We start from the raw sequence: 11346 nt of genomic DNA on the forward strand, positions 1-11346 counted from the left end.
CTTATGGGGGGATACAAAAGGAATAAAGTGTAATTAATGAAAGTTAAATAAAAAATTTAAAAAAATAGTTGTATTCTCTTTTTTTATGTAGTTTTTAAGAGTCTTATTTGAGAACAATTAAAGGTTTAAATGAATTTTAAAAATATATTACCTTGAGCTTGTTTGGAGGTTCTAGCAAGGCAGCGCAGCTACTGTATACCCTTGACCGAAGACCGGTCCTCCTCTATTCGGGGAAGGTCGTCCTCTTCGACCGAGCGCGCAGCTTCGGGAGGGATGCACATGGAGTGGTGAGGGAGGAAGGGGACACCCGCCTAGCCAGCCAGATCAGCCGAATCAACCCTGGTGATCAATGGGGTGACAGATGTCGCAGCCAGATCGCCCTCACGGTCTCCTTGGTTTGCCTGTGGTATATATGCAAGATTAGAGTCTCACAACAGTGTGATGCAGCCATGAACATTCAGGCCTTTACAGCCATTGAAGCAGGACATTCTCCCCAAGCATGGTTGGATACCATAAAAAGCTAAAATGTTACACTCAGGATGCGAGGCTAAGCACTGCACTCAGGGTCAGCCACTTTGGACCCAGAGAAGAGAATGTCTGGTTGCATGCGGGTTGATGCCCCAGGTCCCGCCTCTGAGAAAAAGGTATCAGACGGGTCTGATGCTCTTTGGGTGGATGACACCTAAACGAACATTGGTACAAAGTCCCAATTTATTTCTAATATCAGAGATCAGACCTCTACTCTTGCCTGATGCGTCTAAAACAAAAAGGGGGAACTGTAGAGAGCTGCGGAATGCTATGCCTTAAAGATGGAGCTGGTTTCCGCCTTCCACCTTCCCGATGGTGAGTGCTCTCTGTCACGAACAATTCCCATTTGGCTAAGGCTGAGGATCTGGTTTGCTTCCATGTATGTGGACCTATCTGCATTGCCCACGTGGCACGCCTGGGTTGGCTACCCAGAGGCTATTTAAGCTGTGGGCTGGCTTTCCCCAGGGTCCGAGGATTGTTCAAGGTTCCTGAATAAACTGCATTGAAAAAAAAAAAAAAATATATATATATATATATATATATATATATATATATATATATTACCAAAGAGACTCTGTATACCCTTTTCTCCCCCGCCTCTGGACTTCACAAAAGTGGCATAATGTCAAAATGAGGAATCTCACCGAACGCACCATCATGGTTGCCTCATTCTGATCTACACAGTGCAACAATCAAGAGATAGATCTCATTTATCTCTCCAAGGTTCTCTCCCCACCCTGTGTAATTCCTTTACGACTGTGCCCACACTGTCACCTCATGTCTTTAACCCCCAAAGATCACCAGGTTTTTTTAAATCTATACTCTTGTCGTTTAAGACGATTAGGTAAAATGCATATGGCACTTGTTTTTCCATTAGGCATACAAATCCATCTTCTATTTAAGTTATTTTGCTCTCCCACATTTCTAATATAATTGTTTTAAATATTTCTAAATACTTGAGAACTACACCAGATCAGGTCACATTTTTTTGTATCAACTTACCACACATACCTTTTTCCTTCAAGTGAGAGATAGTGTGTGATATTTTCTCTTTTTATTGATCTTTCTTCCTTTCTGTGCTCTAAGAATCCCTTTGCTGTTTCCATTTTGTTTTGCTTCAAGAACTCCTTTTCTTTCACCATGGGAATGGTTATGAAAGACATGTTTGCTCACAGCATTTCTCTTGTGTAAATATTAACATTTGTTTGGTCAGATCTACTCATATCTATTTCCACAGAGCCTTTTCCCACATTGCACACTGATTTCACCCCATGGTTTTAGTAGCGTACAAATAATGACAATTTTAAATTTTATCATTCTTATTTCCGTTCAATTCTACCTTCATTTCTTGTGGAAAAAAAATCCCATTGGCATATGTTCATTGTCTATGATACTGTGCTACATAAGGATACTTTCATACAAGCATACATTCAAAGTTAAGCACACCCCACACCTGGTACCCTTCACCATCTTTTCCCCCCTGAATTCACTCCTGTTAGTCTCGCCATTCCACTGGAAAATTTCACTTCTACTTCATATCATATAGACATGCATGATTTATGGATATATATATAAAATCTAGAATCCACAAATCTGAAAGATAATGTTGTGTGCCTTCTGACACTGATTTAATTCATACAATATAATATTCCCTATTTGCTTTGATTTTCTTCAAATAATATGGCTTTATTCTTGCTTATGCCTGAAAAGAATTACAGTGTGTGGGTGTTCATGTGCCTGTGTGTGTGTGATGTCTGGCTGTGGGTCTCTGTATTTGTTGCTATCTGCTGCAGGAGGAAGCTTTTCAGATGATGGAGCAATAGGGCAAAAATCGATGAGTGTAGCAGGATAGGATGAGGAGTCATTTTGATGTTACTTTCTCCCTTGATCAGTTTTGGTTTGAACTCTGTTTTGTTAGATAATAAAATAGCTAGAACTATGATACCCCTCTTCTTAGGCCTATTTTCTTGGAATATTTTTTAAATAACACTTTACCTTAAGGTACGGTCTATCCTTTATGCTGTGATGTATTTCTTGGATGCAGCAGAGGGATGGGTCCTGTTTTCATATCCATTCTGTTAATCCCTATATTTTTATTTCAGAATCGAGACCATTGATTTGAGAAATATCAATGACCAATGGTTGTTGATTTTTGTTATTTTGTTGTTATTGTTGGTGGTGGTGGCCGAGTGTGTGTATGTGATTCACTTCTTTTGATTTTGTAGAATTATTTATTCCCTGTGTTTTCATGGGTGTCACTGAGATCCTTAGGTGCAGTTTTCCCTCTAGCATACTCTGTAGGGCTGAATTTGTAGATAGATATTATTTCAATTTGACTTTATCACTGAATATTTTATTTTCTAAATCTGTAGTGATTGAAAGTTTTGCTGGGCATAGGAGTCTTGGCTGACATCTATGGCCTCTTAGAACTTTGAACACATTTGTCCATGACCTTCTGGAATTTATGTTCTCCATTGAGAATTCAGGTGTAATTCTAACAGGGTCTGCCTATGTGATTTGATATTTCCCCTTTAAAGCTTTTAATATTCTTTTGTTGTTGTTGTTGTTCTGTATACTTAATGTTTTGATTATTGTGGTGAGGGGACTTTCTTTTTTAGTCTAATCTATTTGGTGTTCTATAAGCTTCTTGTACCTTTATAGGCATCAGTTTTGTTAGGATAGGAACTTTTTTTTTTTTTAATGATTCTGTTGAAAACATTCTCTGGGCCTTTGAGCTGGATTTCTTCTCCTTCTTTAATTTCTATCATTTTCATAGTGTCCCGGATTTACTAGATGTTTTATGTCATGGGCTTTGGATTTAACATTTTCTTTGACCGATATATCTATTTCTTCTATTGTATCTTCAACACCTGAAATTCTATCTTCCATCTTGTGTATTCTGTTCATGAAGCTTGCCTCTGTAGTTCCTGTTCAGATTCCTAAATTTTCCATTTCCAGAATAATCTGTTTGGGTTTTCTTTATGGATTCTATTTTCATTTTCAAGTCCTAAACAGTTTTATTCATTTCTTAACACTATTTGTTTGTGTTTTCCTGGGTTTTGTTAAGGGATTTATTAAGTTCCTGTTTAAGGACATCTGTCATCTTCATACAGGCAGTTTTAAGGTCTTTACCTCATGCTTCAGCTATGTTGGAATATTCAGAGCCTGCTGTGGTTGTAGAGCTAGGTTCTAGTAAAGAAATATTGCCTTGGCTGTTATTTATTGTGTTTTTACACTGGTATCTAGGCATCTGGGATTGGGCTGATTTTAAGCCTAGATTCTGACTATTGGATTTGTGTTCATTGGGTGGGTGCTGTGTTCCTTGGCTTCTTTTTCCTCTTAGGATTTTTCAGGGAGTTTGATGCCTGTGTGTTGCCCAGTAGAAAAATTTTTTTGTACCTGATAGTTGTAGCTACTGGGAGTTCCAGGCAAAATGCGTTTCTTGGTATTAGAAGCTGATACTTAGAAATGGGGATATGCCAGGGGTCTGAGAGGGTCCGTAGGAGGCAGGAGAGCAGAGCATTCAACAAGAGTCTGCTCATTTCATCTCCTAGTGATTGGGGGAGACAGTGAAGAGAGTTCATCGCAGTGGGTCTGCTATAACACGGCTATAACATTGTGGGTTAGTGCTAAACCAAGGGAGAGGGCATCTACAGTCTATTGGCTTTCTTGGCAGGAGTAGTGTGTGGTGGAATTGGGGGCTTGGACAAAACAGCAAATGGGAGCATGGAGGTTAAAAGGGGAAGATCTGTGAGATACACAGGAGATGGGGTCAAAGGGTCAGGCAAGGGTGTCACAGGTGTCCTGCTGCAGATCTGGGGATGAGCCTGGAGTATTGGACCTGGGGAAAGAGAGGAAGAAGAGACACTTTCTTCCTGGTAGACACCAGGCAGTCTACCTGGTTTTCTATGTAGATTTTTTTTAAGTCAATTTCCTCTGTTGACATACTTGGCTATTGTGATGCAATGAACATTGACGAACAGCTCTCTCCATGACTTCGCTGGACCTTTGAAATGATATAGTTGAGTCTTATTCTAGGTCTGTTTTTAGTTTTTCAGAGGAAGCTCCATACTCTTTTCCCTGGTGGTTGGTTAGTTTGCATCCCCACCGGCAGTTTATCAGGGATGCCTTTTATCTACATCCTCATTAGCACTTGTTAATTCTTTTTTAGGAAGTTACCATTTTGACAGAGGTGAGATATAATCTCTGTGTAGTTTTAATTTGCATTTCTCTAATGACTGGTGATGGTGAATTTCTAAGTATGTTTACTGTCTTTTTTATTATATCTTTTGAGGACTTTCCATTCATTGCAGTAGTCCACAAATTGATTGGGTTATTTGAAGTCTTGCTAGTTTTTTATGATCAAGATACTAATTTTTCATCAGGTGCCTAGTTAGCAAAAAATTTCACCCATTTTATAGGTTGTCTCTTAACTTGATTGTTTCTTTTGATGTACATAAACTTTTAATTTTATGAAGTCACATTTGTAAATTTTTTTTACATTATTTATTGGTCCAATAAAGTCCTATTCAGAAAGTCTTTACCTATTTTTATATATTGAGGTAGTTTCCACACTTTTTCCTCTATTGCAGTGGTTCTCAAACTTCTAATGCTATGACCCTTTAATACCCTTAGTTCCTCAGGTTGTGGGGATCCCCAACCATAAAATTATTTTATTGCTACTTTATTACTATAATTTTGCTACTGTTATTAATCAAAATGTAAATATCTATGTTTTCCAATGACCCCTGTGAAAGGATCATTCAACCCCCAAAGTGGTCTTGACCCACATGTTGAGAACCACTTCTCTATCAGTTTCAATATTTCTTGCCTTAGATTACAATTTTTGATAAATTTGAGCTTAATTTTGGTAAGAACAAGACACACTAGTTCAATTTCATTCTTCTATATATCAGACATGTGCAGACATGTGCACTACTTTTTTTTTTTTCCTGTCAATTTGATACAAGCTAAGGCCATCTTGGAAAAGGGAACCTCAACTGGGAAAATGCCTCTGTCAGAGTGGCCTGTAGAAAAATCCATGGAGGTATTGTCTTGATTAAGGATTAATGTTAGAGAGCTCCACCCCCTGTAGATGATGCCTTCCTTGGGCAAGAAGACAGCAGAATGAGCAAGCCGCTAAGCAGCATTCCATCATTTTCCTCTGAAAAACTAAAAACCAATCTAGAATATGACTCAACTATATCATTTCAAAGGTCCAGCTAAGTCATAGAGAGAGCTGTTCATCAATGTTCATTGCATCACAATAGCCAAGTATGTCAACAGAGGAAATTGATTTAGAAAAAAATCTACATAGAAAAACCAGGTAGACTGCCTGCAAAGTGTCTCTTCTTCCTCTGTTTCTCCAGATCCAATACCCCAGGCTCATCCCCAGATCTGCTTTATTTCCTGCTCTTAGGTTCCTGCCTTGAGTTTCCTTCATGACAGATTGTAACTGAGAAAACCCTCTCTTTCCAAATTGCTTTGTTTATTGTGTTTTAATCACAACAACAGAAAGCTAAACAACATGAGCCTGTCTTTTCTCCAATATCTACCTTTTATGTCTTTGTCAACACTCAAGTGGTTGTAGTTGTGGTTCTCTCTGGATCCTTTTTACTACCCTACTGTTTTTATGTTTTTGTTTTTATAGCACTACCTGCTATTTTTGTTACTATGACTCTCCAGTATAATTTGAAACCAGCTATGGTAATATTTCCATGTATTTTTTTTTTTTGCTCAGAGTTTCTTTGACTGCCTGGAGTCTTTAGTACTTTAATGCAACCCCTTGCCCCATTTCTGTGAAGGATGAAAACAGTATGAAGAACCAAAGAATCATTGCTGGTTTCTGAAAAGATAAAAAAAAAAAAATGAAAAGCCTACAGCCAAACTGACTAAAACAGAGGAATCCAAATTCACAAAATTAGAAATGAAAATAAAGACATTACAGCAGACATCGATGTAGTTCTGAAAATCCTTAGCACAGACTTAAAACCTTAAATTCCAATAACTTGGAAAAAAAATCTAAAAGAAATTGATGAGTTCCTTGATTCAAATGACTTGTCAAAGTTAGATCAAAATTAAACAAAAAATAAACAGATTTGTAACAAGAAGTAGCGTTTAAACATAATAAAAAAAATTCCCAAAAGTAGTCACCAAAGAATTCCATGAGACCTTTAAAGAGGAGCTAACACTGCTGCTTCTCAAGCCACTCCACAGAAGAGAAAGGAGAAGAATGTCCCACTACTCTCTTTGCAAAGCCAGTTTTACCCCGATAACAAAACCAAATGACACAACAAAAATAAAGTTATAGACCAATCTCCCCAGTGAATACAGATTTTAAAATTTTCAATAAAATCTTAACAAAACAAACTCATCAAAAGGTCATTCGCCATGTCCAAGTTTAACTGCATTCCAAAGATGTGGGGATGGTTCAAATATTCAAATGAACAAATATAATGGATAACGTAAAATACAATGATCAAACGATCACTTCAATAGATGTAAAGAAAACATTTTGACAAAATCCAACATCTCTTTCTTTAAAAAACTACCCTGAAGAAACAAGGAATGTAAAGATTGTACCTTAGCATGATTAAAGTCTACATATAATAGTCATAAAGCTGGCATCATACTTCATGGAAAAAAACTGAAACCGTTTCTACCAAAATCAGGAATAAGACAAGAGTATCTATATTTTTTTCCATTTTTCCTTAATAGAGTGTTGAAGCTAGGGCAATTAGAGAACAGAAAGAATAGCAAGGACTGATTAATATTCCATTGTGTAGATATACCACAATTTGTGCATCCAGTCCTCCACTGAGAATATTACTCAGCAATAAAAAACAAGGAAATCATGAAATTTGCAGGTAAATGGTGGGATCTGGAAAAGAGCATCCTGAGTGAGCTGTCCCAGAAGCAGAAAGATGCACACGGTATATACTCACTCATATAGACATATAATATAGGATAAACCTACTAAAATCTGTACATCTAAAGAAACTAATCAAGAGGGAGGACTCCTGCTAAAATGCTCAATTCCTATCCAGAAAGGCAAAGAGGCTGGACATCAGAAGAAGGAGAAAAGAGGGAACAAGTCAGAAGTCTGACACAGAGGACCTCTGAAAAGCTCTGCCCTGCAGACTATCAATGTAGATACTGAGACTTATGGACAACCTTTGGGCAGAGTGCAGGGAATCTTTGGAAAGAAGTGGGAAACAAATCTGGAGAGGACAGGAACTCCACAAGGAGAGCAACAGAACAACAACAACAAAAAAATCTGAGCACAGGAGTCTTTTCTGAGACTGCTATTCCAACCAAGGACTATGCATGGAGATAACCTAAGACCCCTGCACAGATGTAGACCATAGGAACAGGGACTGTCTCTGACATGAACTGATTGGCCTGCTCTTTAATTACCTCCCCCTGAGAGGGAAGCAGCATTACCAGGCCACAGAAGAGGACAAGGCAGCCACTCCTGATGAGACCTAACTGACTAGGATCAGAAGGAAGGAAAAGAAGTCCTCCCCCGTCAGTGGACTTGAGGAGGGGCATGCAGGCAGAGGGTGGAGGAAGGGAGGGATTGGGACGGGAGGAGGGAGGGAACCACGGGGGGGATACAAAGTGAGTAAACTGTAATTAATAAAGAGAAATAAAATAAAAGAAAAAGAAAAAGAAAAAGAAAGAAAGAAGAAGGAGAAGAAGAAGAAAAGAATAGCAAGGACATAAACCGGAAAGACAGAAGCAGTGCATGCAGTACCCGTATCGGCCAGGAGAGGACACTGGATCCCCTAGAACTGGAATTACACCCACCCTCCACGTGGGTGATGCGGGTTGAACCCAGGTCCTCTGGAAGAGTAGACAGAACTTCCAACGGCTGAGCCATCTCTCCAGCCCCTTCATTTTAGTTTTAGTTTGTGGGTGCTTGTGCCCACATCTGTGTGGGGTGTTTGTTCAGGTGCCTGCGGAGGCCAGAGGCTCCAGCTCCCTGGAGCTGAAGTGATAAATGATAGTGAACCTCCTACGCGGGTGCTGGGAGAGGAACTTGGGAGCAGTAAGCGTTCTTAAAGGCGGGGCCAGCTTTTCAGCCCTAACAAGCCTTTCTGTAGCTATCCTGCATGGTCTAATAATGACAAATTTTCTTACTGCTAACTCCAAAGCTTTTTTTTGGGGGGGGGGTAGTTTTTGTTTTCTCTTTCATCATTTGAAAAATGTGTGTTCCCTTCCTTCTGGAATCCATCTGAAAACCTACTGTTCTATTTTTTTTCCCCTTGTGGTAAAGGTGCCATCTGAAGCTCGTGGCCTTAGGACTTCAGCAATGAACTATGGGCTGGAGATACACTTCAGTTCACAGCGCCTGGCATTTTCTGAACCTGCTCTGGTAGGGGATGTGGGATGCCACTCATTACCGCGGGATGCGGAAGTCCACCTTCCACACATTCACCCTTGGGGCGGAGCCTCCATATCCTGGGGGCTGCTCAGGAGAAGTTAAGGTTTCCCACCAGGGCTCTGCTGAGGTCCACCGGGCAGGACCAGGACACTAGCTATCATCCAGTCATTGGTGTTAGATATATAATATGTATTATATATAACGTATAACTACAACTCTATATAACTACACATAGAAATATAAAACCACCAGGTGCATAGTCCTAGGATTCATTGAGCTTTCTCTGACAGCATCCCAGCAAGGAAGTTGTGATACCACCATATAGACCCTGGTGCCTTAAACTCCAGGTTTCCTGTTGGAAAAGGCTGCTGGATTCCTGGAAGGTGTCAAACCCTGCAGGTTTTCATCTCACTTTATGGAACTAGGACTGATGTTTTCTGTTTACCTTTTATCACATGGGCTCCAGAGGGAAGGCATTTGTTCATTCCCCACCTGTTCCTGTCAGTCTTCCTGTGTGTGTGTTTGTGTGTGTGGGGGGTGTCCCAGTCTCTCCAGCTCTCACTATAGTATGCCTTAGACAAAAGGAAAGCCTAAGAAAGCCAGGTGGTTCCTGTTCTATCATTCTTCCGGTTCCACGGCCGTAGCCTGTCTACCTTCTTATTTCAGCTTCTATGGTTCTCTTTGTTTTTTACATCATACCCCGTTCCTCTAGTACTTGTTCAATTCTATTTTTCTAATGATTTATCTATTTGGAATCTGTTCTAGTTTATGGAACTGCTGAACCACTGTTTTGATAAATGTCAAATTAGCATGTCATGAAATAAGACATACTTTGCCTGTTAGATACAACTGCACTGAGCTTTGTAGATTTGTTTGAACAGGAATTCTATTTTTATAAATGAGAATGATGAACTGAGGGACAGAAATTGCACTGTGCCTGATGCCTGTCAAATGACTCCTCTAGGGTTGAAAATGGGCTGTTACCTTTGTATTACCCTCTAAGTTCAGTGCTTTATGAGCAGCATTTCATTAGGCCCCCCCAATAACCTAGTGCAATAACATTTTTATATTTTACCAAGAAAATTAATTATCCAGACTGGTTACAAACTAATTAGCACCTGAGTTGAAATCATATCGCAAGTGTTCTGACTTGCATCCAATTTTTCTTTATTTATGTGGTGAGCAGCAGGAAAAAAAAAATTGTGCCCCAAGAGTATAGGTCAAAACATGCTGTAATTAGATGAATAGAGCTCCAGTGGTCTGTATTTATAACTAGGGATAGAGAAATGCTTTCAGAATATGCTTTTCTGTATCTTCTTTGTTACATATTTATTGCAGTGAGTTTTTGTTGTTGTTATAACTTGTCATCTAGCCACGGAAAAAAAGAAATGGCAACCATGGACAACTAAAATCACAGAAACAGAAGGAGGCATTAAAATAATATCCAAGTTATCATTAACGTGTTCATTTATTACAAAATATTATGATCATCTCAAAGAAGTAAGAAAATGTCTTTTTCCCACAAGCATAGCTCCTACTTGCCCATACTTCAAGGATTATCTTTCTGAAATAGCTGAATTGAACCCACAATAGTGGCTAAGCAAAGAAAAAGTTTTAAAGGAAGGAAGAAAGGATAAAAATACTTTTGAAGTTACTTGATGCATCTCATCTGTGTGAGCTGGGACAGGAACAATTTGAAAGGCGAGAAACATAAAATGGACCCCCTAGAAGTTGTAGCAATACCTTTCAAACATGATTTAACAAAAAGCCAGTGGTGTAGCTAAAGTAGAGGCATGAAGAAAGGCAGAAGAAAAAGCACATCGTGGGCGACCTAGGGACAGATTAGAGCCCTGTGTATCAGGCCCCCAACAGGGACTTCACAGCTGGACAAAAAGCAATCCTCCATCTAGGCGGCTTTCCCAGGTGAGATGGTCCCATAGCTGGTGGGCTGGCATGTTACTAGAATCTCCATGTTGCTGAGATTCCTGTGGGCCTGAGAACTTCTCATATAGATAGGAATGATCTTCTCTAGTATGTCAGTTATCTACTCCTGTGCAATAACTGACCTCCACATTTTAATGACTTCAAATGGTGATCTCATAGGCACTGCGGTCAAGGTCTCAGCCCAGGGCTGTGGTCACTCTCAAGGCTTAGTGAAGAGGAGACACATTCCAGCTCACTCGCTCGCATGGTTCTGCACCTTCTGTGCTTGAGAGAGTTGTACAGAGAACCTCAGCTATGAGGCTGCCACCTGGCTTTCTTCTTAAGGCAGCTCACGTTCTGCTCCTAACTGAACCATTCCCTCCTCCATGTCATTTTTAAAGAAGGGAATTTGGTTATTCCGAAACAATTGTTCTTTGTTTGTAGGAATTTCAGGACAAAGTTCACCTCTAGTTTAACTGTGATTATGGGTTGCACATGAGATGAGGATC

The sequence above is a fragment of the Meriones unguiculatus genome, chromosome 1 (genome assembly GCF_030254825.1).
Source record: "Meriones unguiculatus strain TT.TT164.6M chromosome 1, Bangor_MerUng_6.1, whole genome shotgun sequence".
Taxonomy (NCBI): domain Eukaryota; kingdom Metazoa; phylum Chordata; class Mammalia; order Rodentia; family Muridae; genus Meriones; species Meriones unguiculatus.